Raw genomic sequence first — 17,010 nt, 5'->3', positions numbered from 1 at the left:
GATTCAGTAACCAATCAGACAGATGACTAAAAATCACACCCCAAAACTGGTCTACTTATTAGGCCTGGTTGTGAAAAATTTTAAAACAATGGCCAATACATAGGCTGGGCTGAGAGGGGCAATCAGGGCAGTAATAGCTGGTCTCAACTCTTACGCCCCTCTTGTAACACACCCTTTTCTGGGGGTTTTGTTTTTTAGGGGTTGGTGGAATCTTAAAGCAGAAGTGACATGCCTCCATTCTTCTGCTAGGCTCCACTGATGGTCTCCTTGTGTGGCATTCTAGCAGCTTATAAATTAGCTCAAACTGGAAAGAAAGAAAAGTGCTTTTCAGCCCAGCATTTGCCTTTTAAAAAATGACAAAGGCATTGTGGATTGCCATCTGCATCAGGTATATGCCCACTTTTTTATACCATGCCCTGGTTTTTCTCATGATCAAATACGGCTGCATCAGTTGATCGGACAGGTCAACGCCCCCCATATGCCGATTATATTGCCGTATGCAGACTGGCACCTGTTTACATTCGTCTCTGCCACGAACTGCGACCCTCTGAGTGTTTTCACCATGGATGGTGGCTAAGATGAAAACATTCTTTTTATCCCTGTACTTGAGTGCCAGCAGTTCATTCTTGCAGAGAGCTGCTGTTTCCCCCCTTTTCATTTTTTGTTCGCTAGAGCCTTTGGGAAACCTGTGCGACTCTTCCGAATAGTGCCACAGGCCACGGTCTCAAAGCAGTACAACATTTTTAACAGTGGGATGCTATTATAAAAGTTATCAATGTATAGATGATAACCTTCATTAAGTAGTGGCATTATTAAGTCCCAGACAATTTTCCCACTTGTCCCTACTATATCTGGCCAACCTGGGGGATCAAGGTAGCTATCCCTTCCTTCGTATACACAGAAGGTGTATACGTAGCCACTGCCACTTTCACATAGTTTATAAAATTTGATCCCATATCGGGATCTTTTGGATGGGATATATTGTCTAAACCCCAGTCTTCCCTTAAACTTCATTAGGGACTCGTCAATGAAAAAGTTTTTATTGGGGGTATATATAGCGGCAAATTTACTGTTAAAGTAGGCAATTAAAGGGCGTATTTTGTAAAGAAGATCATAATGCGGATCACCTTTTGGGGGGCACTTGTTATTATCACTAAAGTGCATAAATCTTAGTATGTCTTCATATCTTTCCCTTGTCATTATCTCTGCAAAAATGAGAGTATTGCAAATAGGATGTTTAGCCCAATACATCCTAATTGTGGGTTTTTTAATTAGCCCCATTAACATGGTCAGTGCCCAGAATTGTTTCAATTCTGGCACACTGGCTGGGTTCCATCTCTCTTTCCTAGAGATAAGAGAGTCTGGATTGCGTGCCAGATATTGTTCTGCATAGAGATTAGTCTGGGTGACTATCTCCCCAAAAATCTCATGCCCCAAGAACAGCTGCAAAACATCCAGCACACTATAGGCAGACAGGTCAGCCTGCATGCCAGGATTGGCTGTAAACACTGGGATGTCTGGGGAAAAATTATTAGGGGGTACCCAGTCATCTGCACCATGTTCAGCATTAGGGTAATCGTCGATTTCCCCTGATGGTCCTGCAGTATCTGGCACATAGTCCCTGTCTCCTGCGTCCCCTGCGTCCCCTGCGTCACTCCCTGCTTCACTCTCTGAGGCAATAGTCAGTCGCCTCTGAGTCGGCCGCTAACAGGGCATAAGCCTCCTCTGCGCTATACTTTCTAAACATTGTTAATACAGCTAACAAAACTCTAACTAAAAATATATCTTTTTTATTTTATTTTTATTTTTTTATTCCCTAATTCCCACTAAATTCCACCCACCAAAATAACTAAATCACAAATTAATAAAATCAAATAATAAAATTTAACCCCTTAGGGTTACAAAAAAACTAAAAATTAACCCTTGGAAGTAAAAAAAAAATAGATCACAGTAAAGTACTATGACCTGTATATTGATCACTGCTAGCAGTGATCAAGCAGCAGGGAAAGGGTTAATTTTTTTTTAACTACAGGGAAAGGAATTTTATACTTAAGTATAACTTTGCAATAACGCAGGGACACAATGTAGCACCGATCCGTCTCTCTCCACTTCACAAACCCACACGAGGTGGAGGGAGGCGGATCAGATATCCCAGCAGCATTGTGACCGCTTTGACTGGCTGTCACAGCGATCACCTGGGCTGGGATGTCGGGATTTGCTGCTGCTGGTCTGCGCCTGACTCGGAGGCACCCAGCAACAGCGTTAACCCCGCGATCACCGGTATTGCGGCGATCGGGGATTAATTTAACGCGTGACGGACGAGGTCCGTCACTCGTCATTAACGCTTTCCGAGGTCCGTCACTCGTCGTTAAGGGGTTAAGGGGTTAATAAGATGTAAAGAACAAAACTAAACAAAATCCCTACTACAAACCTCCAATTATTTAAATGTGCATAGAGATTACGGCTGTTCAAGTTACTTTTTTTTGTTTTATTTATTTGGGCTTAGAAATCCACTAAGTGGGAGTTTGAGCACTTTGTGTGTTAACAAGCATTACATATATAAAGTAAAAAAAAAATAACTCTCACCGCTGGCTTTCTCTTATCCAGACCAAGCACAACATGTTTTGACAGGATATACCATTCTTCACAAGTTGTTGTGATTTTATTGACATGAAGCTTTATATCATTTTTTTTTCTTTTGTTTGCCATCTAATCTAATTTTTTTTTTTTTTTTTTTTTTTAAGCAGAGCACTCTCCAACTATATTTTTCCAATGTGGCCAAATATTTGTAGTTTGATTTTTTTTGTTCGCCACAAATCACTGCTTTGTAAATAAACCCACTTATCTCTGTACTTGCGTTGCTATTAAACAGGCAGTTATATAGTTAACATACTAGTTAATCATTGCATATTTATCTCTGGATTACACAGAAGAGGGGTGTGGTTGAGGGGGAAAAAAAACACTTGTACTGTGCATAACGTTTGTTTCCTGTTATTATGCAGCAGTTTAGAAAGGTTGCTTGCTGACAGTCTTTCTTTAAAACTTCACTGACAGAACATATGATACAGGTATTAATGCTTTTTTGGAAGTGACTTTTTTTAACTATAATGCTTTAAATTGTTTATGAAATATTGTAAACATTGTTAATTTAGCTATTATTTCCTATTAACCCCTTAACCCCTTAAGGACACATGACATGTGTGACATGTCATAATTCCCTTTTATTCCAGAAGTTTGGTCCTTAAGGGGTTAAGGACACAGCTTTAGAAGCTTGAGTCGTCTTAGATTACCATCCTGTGTGGGAAATCCAATATTAAATAAAAACAGTTGTGGGCTAATTTCATTGATATCATCATGAATAGATTTGACTAATTCAAACATCTTTGATTTTAAATTGTTGAGTCTAGAGCAATCCCACCAGATATGGTATATAGTCCCATCTTCTAATCCTCATCTCCAACATACCTTAGTATGGGTAGATGCGATTTTATGACGTCTAAGCGGGAATAGATACCATCTGTATATTAATTTAAGGTTATCTACTAGTGATAAAAAATGTTGTTTCCTTCTGATTATTTCTTATTCTTATTTTAATGTTTATATATAAACTAGTTATTTGAATTTTCCTATATAAGTGTATAATATGTATTAACTTGATTTGCTATTATGTATATATGTACATGATATTTATAATTGTTGATACATTTATCTAATTATTTGGACTGACAATGTTATATAGGACAAGAAATTGTTTTCTATTTGTTGAAATTTCTATTGAATAAATAAAACAAATATAAAAAAAAGATCGTGAAATTAAAATGAAAAATGTACTGTACAGTTTGTTTTTATTTAACCGTGTCATTACCAACTTAGATATTTTGTCAGTGTTGGTAATAAAATGGCTAACAGAAAACTGGCAACATGCTTATGGTTAAATAACTTAATGGGCCTACCTTTTTACAAATATTTGCAAGTGTGTAGGAATTTTAGATTCTGTGAATGTCTGTACAGTCTCAGCATGCCAAATTTCGCAAAAAAAAAAAAAAAAAAAAAAGTAAGCACCGAAACGCGTGTTGAGTTAGAGACCACACTTGTGGATTTTACTTTCTAGGACCTCTTTTGATGGCTTGACAATTTTATACTTAGGAACACTTGTTTGTAGGCAGATCTCTATACTGGAGTTTTGCAGCCTAGTCAGTTAGAATAGGGATTGCCTTGAAGCAACGAGCAAATTAGTATCAGGCTTTACTCGTAGTATCAGGTATTTGTACCAACATATTTTCAGATTTAACTCCAGCTACAATGATTGATGGTAGTCTCTCTGCTTTTTTTTTAAGCTTAGACAGATTAGAGAGTCTGCTCTCCTTATAGACAGGATTTCTTTCACTTGGAATTCATAATAGCACAGCGATAAGGTGACTTTGCCTATAGTTATCTTACTTTTATCATCTTTTGGTTTTTGCTGCTATATCTAACTAAGTGCTACATCACCCAGGACTCTATATATTAGCATAGTAAAGTGCTGTCAGGATCTGCAGTTCTTCTAAACAGCTACTTAGCACATTCATGATAGGTTAAGATATACTAATTGGGGCTCTTATACTGCTAGTGGCCCGCTTGTTATTTGGGATATGCTGCATTTCACTTACCCCATATATCTGTCATACCTTGTATCCAGGGGTCAAGTCCTGGGAAAAAAAGTGTAGGAACTCACCCAAGATTCCGCCCCCCTCCCCCTCCCTTAAAAAAAATAAATTACACTCTTATGCATATAGAACAGTGCAGGGTGTGTATAATGAATGTAGTGTGTCTGTAGTGAATGCAGAGTATGGATAATGAATGTAGTGTGTTTTTAGTGAGTGCAGTGTGTATAATGAATGTAGTGTATTTGTAGTGAGTGCAGTGTGTATAATGAATGTAGTGTGTTTGTAGTTAGTGCAGGGTGTATAATAAATTTAGTGTGTTTGTAGTAAGTGTAGAGTGTGTATAATGAATGTAGTGTGTTTGTAGTAAGAGTGTGTATAATGAATGTACTGTGTTTGTAGTAAGAGTGTGTATAATGAATGTAGTGTGTTTGTAGTAAGTGTAGAGTGTACACTTCATCACTGTGTGTAGTGAATGTAGTGTGTTTGTAGTGTGTGCAGAGTGTGTATAATGAATGCAGAGTGTGTATAGTGAATGTAGTGTGTTTGTAATGAGTGCAGAGTGTGTATAATGAATGTAGCGTGTTTGTAGTAAGTGCAGATTGTGTATAATGCATGCAGTGTGTGTGTGCTGGATGAAGTGTGTGTGTGTGCTGGATGATGTGTATGCGCTGGATGATGTGTGTCTGTGTGTGTGTGTGTGCTGGATGATGTTTATGCGCTGGATGATGTGTGTGTGTGTTGGATTGTGTGTGTGCTGGATGATGTGTGTGTGTGTGTGCTGGATGATGTGTGTGTGTGTGTGCTGGATGATGTGTGTGTGTGTTGGATGATGTGTGTTGGATGATGTGTGTTGGATGATGTGTGTGTGTGTGTTGGATGATGTGTATGTGTGTGCTGGATGAAGTGTGTGTGTGTGGGGGGGCTGGATGATGTGTGTGTGTGTGTTGGATGATGTGTGTGTGTGTTAGATGATGTGTGTGTGTGTGTGTGCTGGATGATGTGTGTGTGTGTGCTGGGTGATGTGTGTGTGTGCTGGATTATGTGTGTGTGTGTGTGTGTGTGTGCTGGATGATGTGTGTGTGTGTGCTGGATGAAGTGTGGGTGTGTGTGTGTGTGAGCTGGATGAAGTGTGTGTGTGTGTGTGTATGCTGGATGATTGTGTGTGTGTGTGTGTGTGTGTGTGTGTGAGCTGGATGAAGTGTGTGTGTGTGTGTATGTGCTTGTGTGTGTGAGCTGGATGAAGTGTGTGTGTGTGTGTGTGCTGGATGAAGTGTATGTGTGTGTGTGTGTGTGTGCTGGATGATTGTGTGTGTGTGTGTGTGTGTGCTGGATGAAGCGTGTGTGTGTGTGTGTGTGTGCTGGATGATGTGTGTGTGCTGGATTATGTGTGTGTGTGCTGGATGATGAGGGGGAAGCATTTGTTTTTTAAACTTTATGTGTTTATGTTTTTTTTTACTTTATTCCCCCCTCCCTGCTTCTTACCTTGTCAGGGAGGGGGGAGATCGCCTGGTGGTCCGGTGGAGGGAGCCAGCCACTGCACACAAGGGCCATCACATACTGTGTTCCTCTCCAGCTCTAACTCTTGCGAGACTCACCTGTGCGGAGCGTTGCCATGGTAACCCGTGGCAACGCTCTTACAGCTGCGGGTCTCGCGAGAGTTAGAGCTGGAGAGGGAACACAGCGAGTGATGGTCCCTGTGTGCAGTTAGCAGGGCAGGTCCTGCAGGACTGGTAATGGGAACAGCATTCCTGTTTTGGAAAAAGTGCAGGAACGCCGTTCCCATGCGTTCCTGCAGGACTCGAGCCCTGCAGGTACCATAGATTCAATCTATTCACCCTGCTGTTGTGTAGCTATGGAATATAATTGATTGTCCTGCCTACTATACTATTATAATCGCTCCCGGTGTCCTGGAGCTATACGTAAATAGTGCTATATCAGACCCAAGACTCCATACTAGCACAATCCGGTCAGGTTTCACAGCTCTTAACAGCATTTTGTTCAGGATTGGCTGAGATATATCAATAGGGGCTCCTTCTTTTCTTATCGCTAGTGCCCCAATTGCAACTAATTTGGGAATTGCTGCATTCAATTTACCCCATATATCGGATATAGCCATTACTAGAGACTCTATCCACCCTCCTACTTACAATTGCCCTTTTGAGTAACAAGACTAAGAGATTTCTACATTTCATTTACTTACTATACCACAGATTAAATTGATATCTCTTATTACACTGCCCTTCATGGATAACCATTCCAATTCACCCTCCTAATTAGACACAGCTCAGTACCCTTGATTATTGCATCTCTTTACAACACTGTATTGGGTCTATTAGCTAGTGTGTCTCGATTTTAAGTGGGTGTGCAATCTTGGAATTACCATTGAAGTTCTGACACTTGGTCCTTTTTTTTTTTTTTTTTTTTTGTCAATCTGTATTTTATTGAGGCATATTAGTTGGGATACAGAATAAAAAGAGGGAAATGTGCATTTAGAATACAGTACAGGGTTCGATAACAATGGTAACTAACATTTCCATAGTATTCGTGCCTCTTTTTTTTTTTTTTTTTTTTATACAATATGGTTTAATGTCGACAAGTAAACGAAACATAAAATAATATCAGCAAAATCAAGTTGGGTGCAAGCTGGTCAGCAATAGTGAGTATTTCAATCGATTAGGTACATTAGCTTAAAGGTAATATATATGTTGGATGTCGTCGCTTTTTTTTAAAGTTACAAAGACAAGAGTAGGTACATGCTTGTTATCGCTATTATAAAGTGAGATTATAACACAGATTCTAAATCGATCTAAATTCAATAGCGATTGTTAATGATTATTTATAGCTTATATGTCCGATTAATCAGCTCTATAGATTCTGTTTTCTATATGGGTTAGCTGGACGTGTGAGCGGTTGAGTAAAGGCAAGGTCATAGACATGTTTATAAAATGCGAATTAGGAAACAGGGAAGAGTATGTAATAGGAGGCACATGGTATGTTTCAGGAGGTTATGACTAAGTGACATAAAATTCAGTACAAGAGTGAAACTAAACTGGTTTAGGTACATTTCTCGAAGCACTGCAAAATAAAATAAATGGCTTTAAAAAAAAAAAAAAAAAACATTATACTGCTGATTGCCCCAAGATAGTGTTCAGAAGTTCAGTGAGGGCCTTGTTTTCCCCTCTACTTGCTGTGTACGATGGTAGTCAGGGGGGGTGCTAGATGCGCCCGAGAGTTCAGTCCCGTTCAGTGTCTAGCCGATGCCCCGGCGGGTTTCCACAAAGTCCAGCTGTAAGGGCCTTCGTGGCGTCTTGTCGCCCCCTAGCTTGTTGATGCTGCTTTGGGGGTTAACTCCGGCGGTATGTGTTGGAGTCAACTGCTGTACAGTCGCTTGGGTCGTCTTGGCTCGTGCGTGGGATCGGTGCAAGCTGTTCGGTATGCTGAGGGGTATATCAGGTGGGTCACCCGTCTGCAGCGGTTGTTTCGCCGGTCCGGTTGATTTCATTTGCAGGTAGGGGACTGCACCTGATAGGTCTCCCGCCGTATTCCGCCTCTGGGCCCGCTTGTATCTGCATAATCGGGTGGCCATTTTGGAGCCTCGTGGTGGCTGTCTGTAGTAGCTCCGTCGTGCTGCGGGCCGTATCCACGAGGTCACCAATCTTTCTGCTTGCCGGTATGTAGCACCCCTCCTCTGCAGGGCATGCCTGAAGCTCACGCAGAGGTAATCAAAGGTCTCCAGAGGTGACCTGGGTGGCTGGGTGTGTGTGCTCCGCTTTCCACGTTTGCGCCGAGCCGCCATTATGGGTTTATTCTGTGGTACAGTTTCCCCGTTTTGGCTTGTGTCTGGGTCGCCTGCCTGCTTCCAGTGCGGACCGGGATATCCCCCGCCGGTCCAAAGGGGGGGGGGGGTAGTATGCAGAGGTGTCGCTTAGTGGCTGTTGTGTCGGAGAAAGCGTCCGTCTCTCCCCGGTTCCAGCCTCAGGAGGCCGCATTCGTTTCTCTGCGTACCCGGCCTCTACAGGTCCCGGAGTGGTCTCGCTGGGTTCAGGAGGGCACCCCCGAAGTGGGTGGTGCACCCCCGAGTGTCTTTGGGCAAGGTGGTCGCCGTTTTGGCCCCGGATCGTGCCCGCCTGGCCAGAGCCCATGTCAGTTGCGACTTCCCGGCTCAGCGGTCAAGCTCCGCCCTGACACTTGGTCCTTTTTTAAACAAGTATATTTACTTTACTTTTTCGTTTTTCAAGCACATTTATTTTTACTCTTTCACTACATTTATTATCTTTTTGTGTTTGGTTTCTGTACCCATATAGGGATTCAATAAAGTTTGTGTTTTTAACCCCTTAAGACCGGAGGGCGTACTATTACGTCCTTTTTAAAGCGGCTCTAAACGCCGCAGGACGTAATAGTACACCCACCGTTTTTTTGTTACTTACCCGGTCGCCGGCGATCCCACGCCGGCGATCGCGGTTGGGGGGACTCCCAGGGAGCCCCGCGCGGCACCTCCGTCCTCTTCAGCCCCCCCGGGCCATGTGAGAGTGAGGTCCTTGCGAGGACCTCACAATCACATGGCCGGGATAGCTGGCTGCAGCAATGCCAGCAGAGGGAATAACTGTAATGACAGTTGGTCCCCCTGCTGGCTGGAAATAAAATTAAATTAAGTTAAATAAGTGTAAAAAAAAATATATATACTTAGATCATATATATATATATATTATATATATATATATATATATATGATCTAAGTATATATATACACATATACACACATACACGTACACTGTCTAGGTGTATTTTAATATTAATATATAATTATATATATATATATATATATATATTAATATCAAATTACACGTAGACTGATACTGATTAAATATATATATATATATAATTATTGTTATATATATATATATATATATTATATATAATATTAAAAAATATGTAAATACGCAAAAAAAATAATTAAAAATAAAATATTAAAAAATATATAGATGTGTTTTATTTCGTTCTAACTGTATTGTGATTTTAATATACATATATATTTATAACAAAATACACATAGAACTAAATAATATATATATATCTATATACATAAATATATATGTATATATCACTACATATATACATATATATAAATAAAAATATTTAGAAAAAATTATATATATATATATATATATATATATAAAAAAATATATTAAAAAAAATATACAAACCAGTGCACTCGCTTATTAACTAAACAGAGATTTCAAATCCTAAATAGTACTATTTAAAAACACCTCACCTAGGTAGAAAATAATGGGGGTTTGGTTACATTATATGATCATACATTGCATGTATGATCATATAATGTAACCAAACCCCCATTATTTTCTACCTAGGTGAGGTGTTTTTAAATAGTACTATTTAGGATTTGAAATCTCTGTTTAGTTAATAAGCGAGTGCACTGGTTTGTATATTTTTTTTGTATTTTGGTCCCAGTAGCACCCTGTAATATATGCATGTTTAGGCGAGTGCAGCCCTCCTGACTTTGTTTATAATTGTGGGGGTCTAGGCCAACCCCTGGGTTTTGCACCCCTACCTGTCACAGGTGTCTCATTCCAGGACCCTATTTAGCCTTGACTTGCAGAGAGTCCCAGTAAGGAAGCATTTCCCAAGTAAGTGGATTAATCTCATAAGAGCAAGCATTAGGCTGCTAGAGTAGGACCTGCCAAGAATGGGGTACTTTGATGCAGTTGGCAGGCTTATGCAATGTATAATCATATAATGTAACCAAACCCCCATTATTTTCTACCTAGGTGAGGTGTTTTTAAATAGTACTATTTAGGATTTTAAATCTCTGTTTAGTTAATAAGCGAGTGCACTGGTTTGTATATTTTTTTTGTATTTTGGTCCCAGTAGCACCCTTATGTAATAATTTTACAAAATTAGGTATCCTAATTAATTACAATTAGCGGGACCTGCCTGACAACCCATGCCGAAAGTATATTTAACCCTATAACTTTCCAAGACACCATAACACCTGTACATGGGGGGTACTGTTTTACTCGGGAGACTTCGCTGAACACAAATATTAGTGTTTCAAAACAGTAAAATGTATTACAACGATGATATCGCCAGTAAAAGTGACGTTTTTTGCATTTTTCACTCACAAACAGCACTTACACGGACGATATTATTGCTGCAATACTTTTTACTGTTTTGAAACACAGCGAAGTCTCCCGAGTACAACAGTACCCCTCATGTACAGGTTTTATGGTGTTTTCAAAAATTACAGCGTCATATATAAGGCTTGTGTTTCATTTTTTTCACATTAAAATTCGCCAGATTGCTTACGTTGCCTTTATGACCCTATGGTAGCCCAAGAATGAAAATTACTCCTATGATGGCATACTATTTGCAATAGTAGACAACCCAAGGTATTGCAAATGGTGTATGTCCAGTCTTTTTTAGTAGCCACTTAGTCACAAACACTGGCCAAAATTGGCGTTTTTTGCATTTTTCACACACAAACAAATACTAACGCTAACTTTGGCCAGTGTTTGTGACCAAATGGCTACTAAAAAAGACTGAACATACCCCATTTGCAATACGTTGGGTCATTTACTATTGCAAATGGTATGTCATTATGGATGTAAATTTATTTCCTGGGCTACTATACAGTCTCAAAGGCAACGTAACCAATCTGGCGAATTTCAATTTCAAATGTAACACGCTATATTTGACCCTGTAACTTCCCAAAACACCATAAAACCTGCACGTAGGGGGTACTGTTTTACACGTGAGACTTTTCTGAATACAAATATGTGTATTTTATTGCAGTAAAAGCAAACAGTATTATGACATTGACAGTTAAAATGTGATGTAGAACTAAAAAAATAAAAAAAAAATGGCCAGCTGTAGATCGCTAAATCACGTGTTATTTATCTTTTTTTTTCCTTTGGATACTGTGTTATTTTACACACTAGATACTATTTTGTACATATGATATTGGAACTACCTCAGAATACACAAGGACTGCTGTTAGTGTGATGCCATGTGTATTTATTTCTATTATTTTTTTATTAAATGTGCTACTTTTCATTACCTTATTTTTCATTGTGATGAGTTTGGACTTACCCATGTGTGCGGACCGCTGTGTTTTGTTTGTTTTTAGTTATATTTTTTAATATTTGAGAAGAGTCCAGCACAGAGGAATTAATTCTTAATCCTATTAGTCCCGATTCAGCCTCTCAAATGTATTATTATTATTTTTTTTTTTTAATTCTTTATTTTTGTTATGCAAAGAGGCTAACATACAGGCCTGCAGTGCCACAATAACAGCAGCAGGCATAACAAGGCATTCAGTGTGATAAGATAGAATTGAATTGCAAATTTTTGCTAGGTAAACAAAATAATACTAGTCCTGCAATCAGATATATGTCGGGTTGAATAGTAATACATGGCTACTAATTTTGCAGTGACTGGCTTTTTCATTGTTCAACCGGGGGTAATGATATCTTACTAACCGCAAGATAATATATGAAAACATAATATAATAAAATAATATAGTAATATAATAATAATGGTGTGTTGTTCAGGTAGTATCAATTTCTGGTTGGCCTGTAAACTGGCCTATGGTTGTGGATAGCCAGGTGGACCGTCCGGCATCATGCTTACGTGTCGTGTGACTTGTGTGTGCACGTTGGGCTAATACACTGTCGCTATAGCTATTCATGTGAGGTTTCAGGGTGTGTGGCTGCTGGTCGCAGTCTCGGTAATTCCCCCCGTGGACTCAGTCAGTATGCACCCCATGCTTCAGAGTAAGGGTCAAGGTCGTGATCTTAACGGGATTTGGTACCTGTGAGTATGAATGCGTGCTGGAAGGCAGGGTCTGTCCAAGCCTCAGATACCACTGCCCTGAGGTGTTTAGATTTCAGTGCTTCTCCCAGCGTAGCAATGGAGGTCATTGATAATAAAGGCTGTCGCCTGGGGGGCGATAAAGCATAGAGTTGCCTAGGGAGGGAAAATTGGCACCTACTCTCCTCTATGTAGGTTGATGGGTCGGCTACCGCTACCGCTCCAGGAGGCTTACATGTCTGGGACAGGACAGGAGGTCCTGTGCCCGGTGTAGTTACACCTCATATTGTGTGTGCTCTTCCCCTCCACCCCCGACATCCCATCCGCTAGGTCAGTGAGTGTGTTTCCTTCCCTCTGTGCCGCTACACCCCCAACTAAGCTAACACAAAAACATCTCTTAAAAACTTCTTTGAGCCTGTCCAAGCGTTAAATAACTATTAACTATTGGCAGGTAGAAACATTTAGAGCTCTCTGATCGGCCTGGTCAGTGTTATGAAGGGTTCTTCAGCCTGGGAGTGTCTCCGCTTTCTCTCATCCCAGGGTCCCCATCTTCTGGCAGCTTGATCGCCATGGGTCCCTGGACTCTGACCCTCTGTTGTGTTAAGGGTTGAGTGGGTTGAGGGGGCAGCTGAAGTTGCTGCAGAAAGTCTGCTGGGTCCTCGGTGGCTGATAGGACATGGACCTCCTCCCCCCGTGGCACCACCAGGGTTCCCAGGACTCCCCATCGGTACCTGACACCGTGCTCCCTCAGGAGCCTGTTGATGGGCAGGAACTTGCGTCTGACCAAGAGAACTGAGAATGGTAAGTCCGCATATACCGTTATCTTGTTGGCATCTACTTGTACACTGGGGCTCCTCCTGGAGCAGGCCATGATGGCCGATTTTACTGTTGTGTCCCGGGTTACTGCGATTATGTCCCCAGGTGCGTCCGCTGGGACGGTCGGAGCCTTCCTTATCCTAAAGGCCGCCACAAATAGCGGTGAGTCTCCTGCTCGTTTGACCCCCATTGCCTGTGTCACCTTGTGGGCGAAGTCCAGAAGGGTGTCTGGGTTCTCTGTTTCTGGTGCTCCCCGGATCCGGACATTCCTCCGGCGGCATCCCGCCTCCAGCGATGCCACCATACATGATAGGTTTTGGACCTGTTGTGCGAGGGCTTCCACCTGGGATTGGGTGTCGGTCTTGCGCTGTTCCCGGGTTTTCTCTCTGGATTCCGCTGCTGTTTTCCGCTGCCGCAGCCCGCCAACCTCCACCTGCACCCCTGTCAGGTCTGCCTTCCACACTGCTCTTAGGTCTTGAAGGAGTTTCTTTATGACTCCTTTCATGGAGGGAGAGGCGTCCTAGTCCGAATCCGCCTGTAGGTGTACTCCACTGGTAGGTCGGGGAAATTCCTCTTCATCAATGGAATCGCTGGAGTCGCTGGAGCCACGTGGCCTGCTTGGCGCCATTTTGTTGTGGGACTGTGACCGGTCAAAAGAGAGTCTTATATCGGGGTGAGTTGCGCTCTCTGGGCGAGCGATTTTCTTATGTTTTCTCCCCATTGCACTTTGGAAGGCAGTGAGGCGATTTTGGGCTCTTTTCCGAGGTGGTCTATTTAGTAAAAAAAAGCTTATTTTTTGGTGTTTGGAGCCGGAGCTATCCACATGCACGTCTGCTCTGTATCTCAGCTCAAAATTTATTATTTTTTGAGTGAGGGATCCCACCTCCCAAGGTTTGTGTTTTTGCAGCTCTATCAACCCTTATGTTAATCTGGCCTGCCTTCCACCTAACCTAATTAGAAAGCCGCCTCCGACCATCAAAGGGGCATTAAAAGGTTAAGATGAGTTCAGGCCCCAGGGAAAGTGTGCAGCTTAGCGGACAGGGGCACATGTATGAGTGTGGGATGGATGGTGCATGATTTGCTATGTGCTACGTGTGGGAGTGTGAGATGTGAGGAAGTGGGTGGTGACAAAGCAGACTGACCTCAGTGCCACTTAGGAGCCGGGCCAGCAACAAGTTTCCCGCCCACCCTCCCTTTGCTCCCTTTGCTCCCTTTGCTGCTTTGGGCCCGGGAGGTTGTCACAGCGAGGCGGGGCATGTCCTTGCCAAATAAGGGATGGTGCGATTAGATGAAAAGGGGGATAATGGCCGGGTCTTATCCTCCCCTGTCTCTTATGGTGAACCTGGAGGAGGTACCAGGTTGGACGTGTCCCCACTGTCGGTGGGGAGCATTATGGTTGGGCCCCACCGAGTGGAAAACCGGCTGGTGGGGAGCCCTGAAAAGGAAGAGGTTTTTATTATGCCGAGGGGGGTAGGTGAGAGCCGTGGGGAAGTTAGATTGGCAAGGACGGTTTCTTGATTACTGTATGACTGTATAAAAAGTATTTATGTTAATTTATTAATTTATTATTATGTTATATGTTTAAGGAGTTATACAGTATTTGGTGATGTTAATAAATGCTGTGGCCTGTTTTTCCCAAGAAGTTGTCTGTCGTTATTTGAAGGGGTAAGTTATGTATTTTTTTATGGGGGGATGAGGGGAATGCTATCCAATGCCCACTACGTACATACATGTGTTTATTGCCAATTTTTGAACTTGAACAGTTTGGACTTTGCATACTTTAATTGCGTTTGTTTTACTATATGCACCTTTTTACAAGCATTTTTGTATTGGTACTATATGTAGATGTACTATATTACACTGTTCTCTATATTTTACAGTTTTAGCAATCTATTTAGCAAACTATTAACTAAAAATCTTGCCAAGCATGTAATTTTTTTTTTGCCATTACAAGAATGCATTTGTTGCCTACAAATTTTTTTTGTAACATATATATTTTTCCTTGCATATCCATTTGTGTGTTTCCTTGCGGCCTGTCCCCATTTGTGTGTCTTCTTGCAGCCTGTACCCCTATCAGTGTCTCCTTCCAGTCTGCCCCCCTATCAGTGTCTCCTTCCAGTCTGTCTCCCTATCTGTGTCTCCTTCCAGTCTGTCTCCCTATCTGTGTCTCCTTCCAGTCTGTCACCCTAACTGTGTTTGTCTCCCCCAACTGTGTGTGTCTACTTGCAGCCTGTCCCCCCATCTGTTTCCTTGCAGCCTCTACCCTTCTTGCAGCTTGCCCCCTATCTGTGTGCCTCCTTGCAGCCTGCCCCATTTGTGTATATGTTTGCAGTGCCCCCCCCCATCTGTGTGTCTCCTTGCAGTCTGCCCCACCTGATTGTCTCTCTTTACAGCCTGTCCCCCATCTATGTGTTTCCTTGCAGCCTGCCCACATTGTGTTTCTTCTTGCAGCCTTCACCTCATCTGTGTGTCTTCTTGCAGACTGTCCTCCCACTTGTGTCCCCCTATCCCTCACTTACATGGTCTGTAGAAAAGCTGGACTCTGTGGTCCTCTCCCTATGGTTTCATTTAGGAGAGAAAGTTAGAGATAAGATGTAACTTCCTATCTCTGCCTCTCTCAACACACAGCGCTGGCTGGCCAACATTGCAGTCTATTTTCAATCACAGAGAAAAATGCTGGCATTTATATTGCCGATATTTTTGCAAAACTGGCACCGGCCAGGTGACCTCAAATACTGTCTGTGCCATTAAAATACCAGCCAGGTGGCAACCCTGCATATTACAGGTGTTAACTGAAACGGTACGTACTATATATGTACATTAAGCAGTACTAAAATGTTGCTCTTGGACTAAGGAATACATTTATTTATTTTTTTAAAGTCCTGTGAATGTTGACTGTCATTTGTGATTTTGTGTAAAGCATTAGTCAGTGATTGAGTACCCAGGCATAAAACATGGTGCCACCATTGGAACTTTGTATTTTTATATATGTCTGTATCATCCTAAGTCTTACTAACTATTGCAAGTTGTTACGTTAGACGTTAGAAAATTGGCTAAACTACTTTTAAGAAAATAAAAATTCAGAATGGTCAAATTGATTTTTCTCTGCAAAATTTCTGTACCAAAAATCTGATTTTTGGAAACTGATCAGATGAATTATAAGGGTGTGAAATTGGGCCAGTCAGTGTACTGCTAAATATATACACGATGTAAATATTATGTATAAATTTCAGCACACTGAATTTTCACACCATGTGATTCACTGATCAAGTGAGGAAAAAATTAACCAATAGAGCGATAAAGACAAAGAGCAATAAAAAAATGTTTAGTGACTTACCTCTAACTATTAATTATTCATGAAAAGTGTTCATTGTGTGTACATAAATGTACATAATAACAGCTATTAAGTTCTTTTCCTGAAATGTGTTTTATTAATTCTTTATTTTTGTTGTGAAGTGGTATTACAAGACAACAGTACATTTAGAAAGCGTGACACTTAAAAGACATATGATATGAGAGAATTAAGCTTTAGATCTACACCTTTTTTTAGTAAAGAGAAACAAGCGATAGTAGCATAAATAAAAAAGAAAACATGTGTTGTCATCTGAATTAAAAGATAGTGACTACAAATATAGGCAATTTAAATCAAATTAAAATGTGGTATGCTGGTTAACAGTGGATTGGGAACTTGTGATCAAAGAAATCAAAATGATGCATTTTA

The sequence above is a fragment of the Pelobates fuscus genome, chromosome 7, assembly GCF_036172605.1.
Source record: "Pelobates fuscus isolate aPelFus1 chromosome 7, aPelFus1.pri, whole genome shotgun sequence".
NCBI lineage: Eukaryota > Metazoa > Chordata > Amphibia > Anura > Pelobatidae > Pelobates > Pelobates fuscus.
This window is presented reverse-complemented; position numbering follows the sequence as displayed.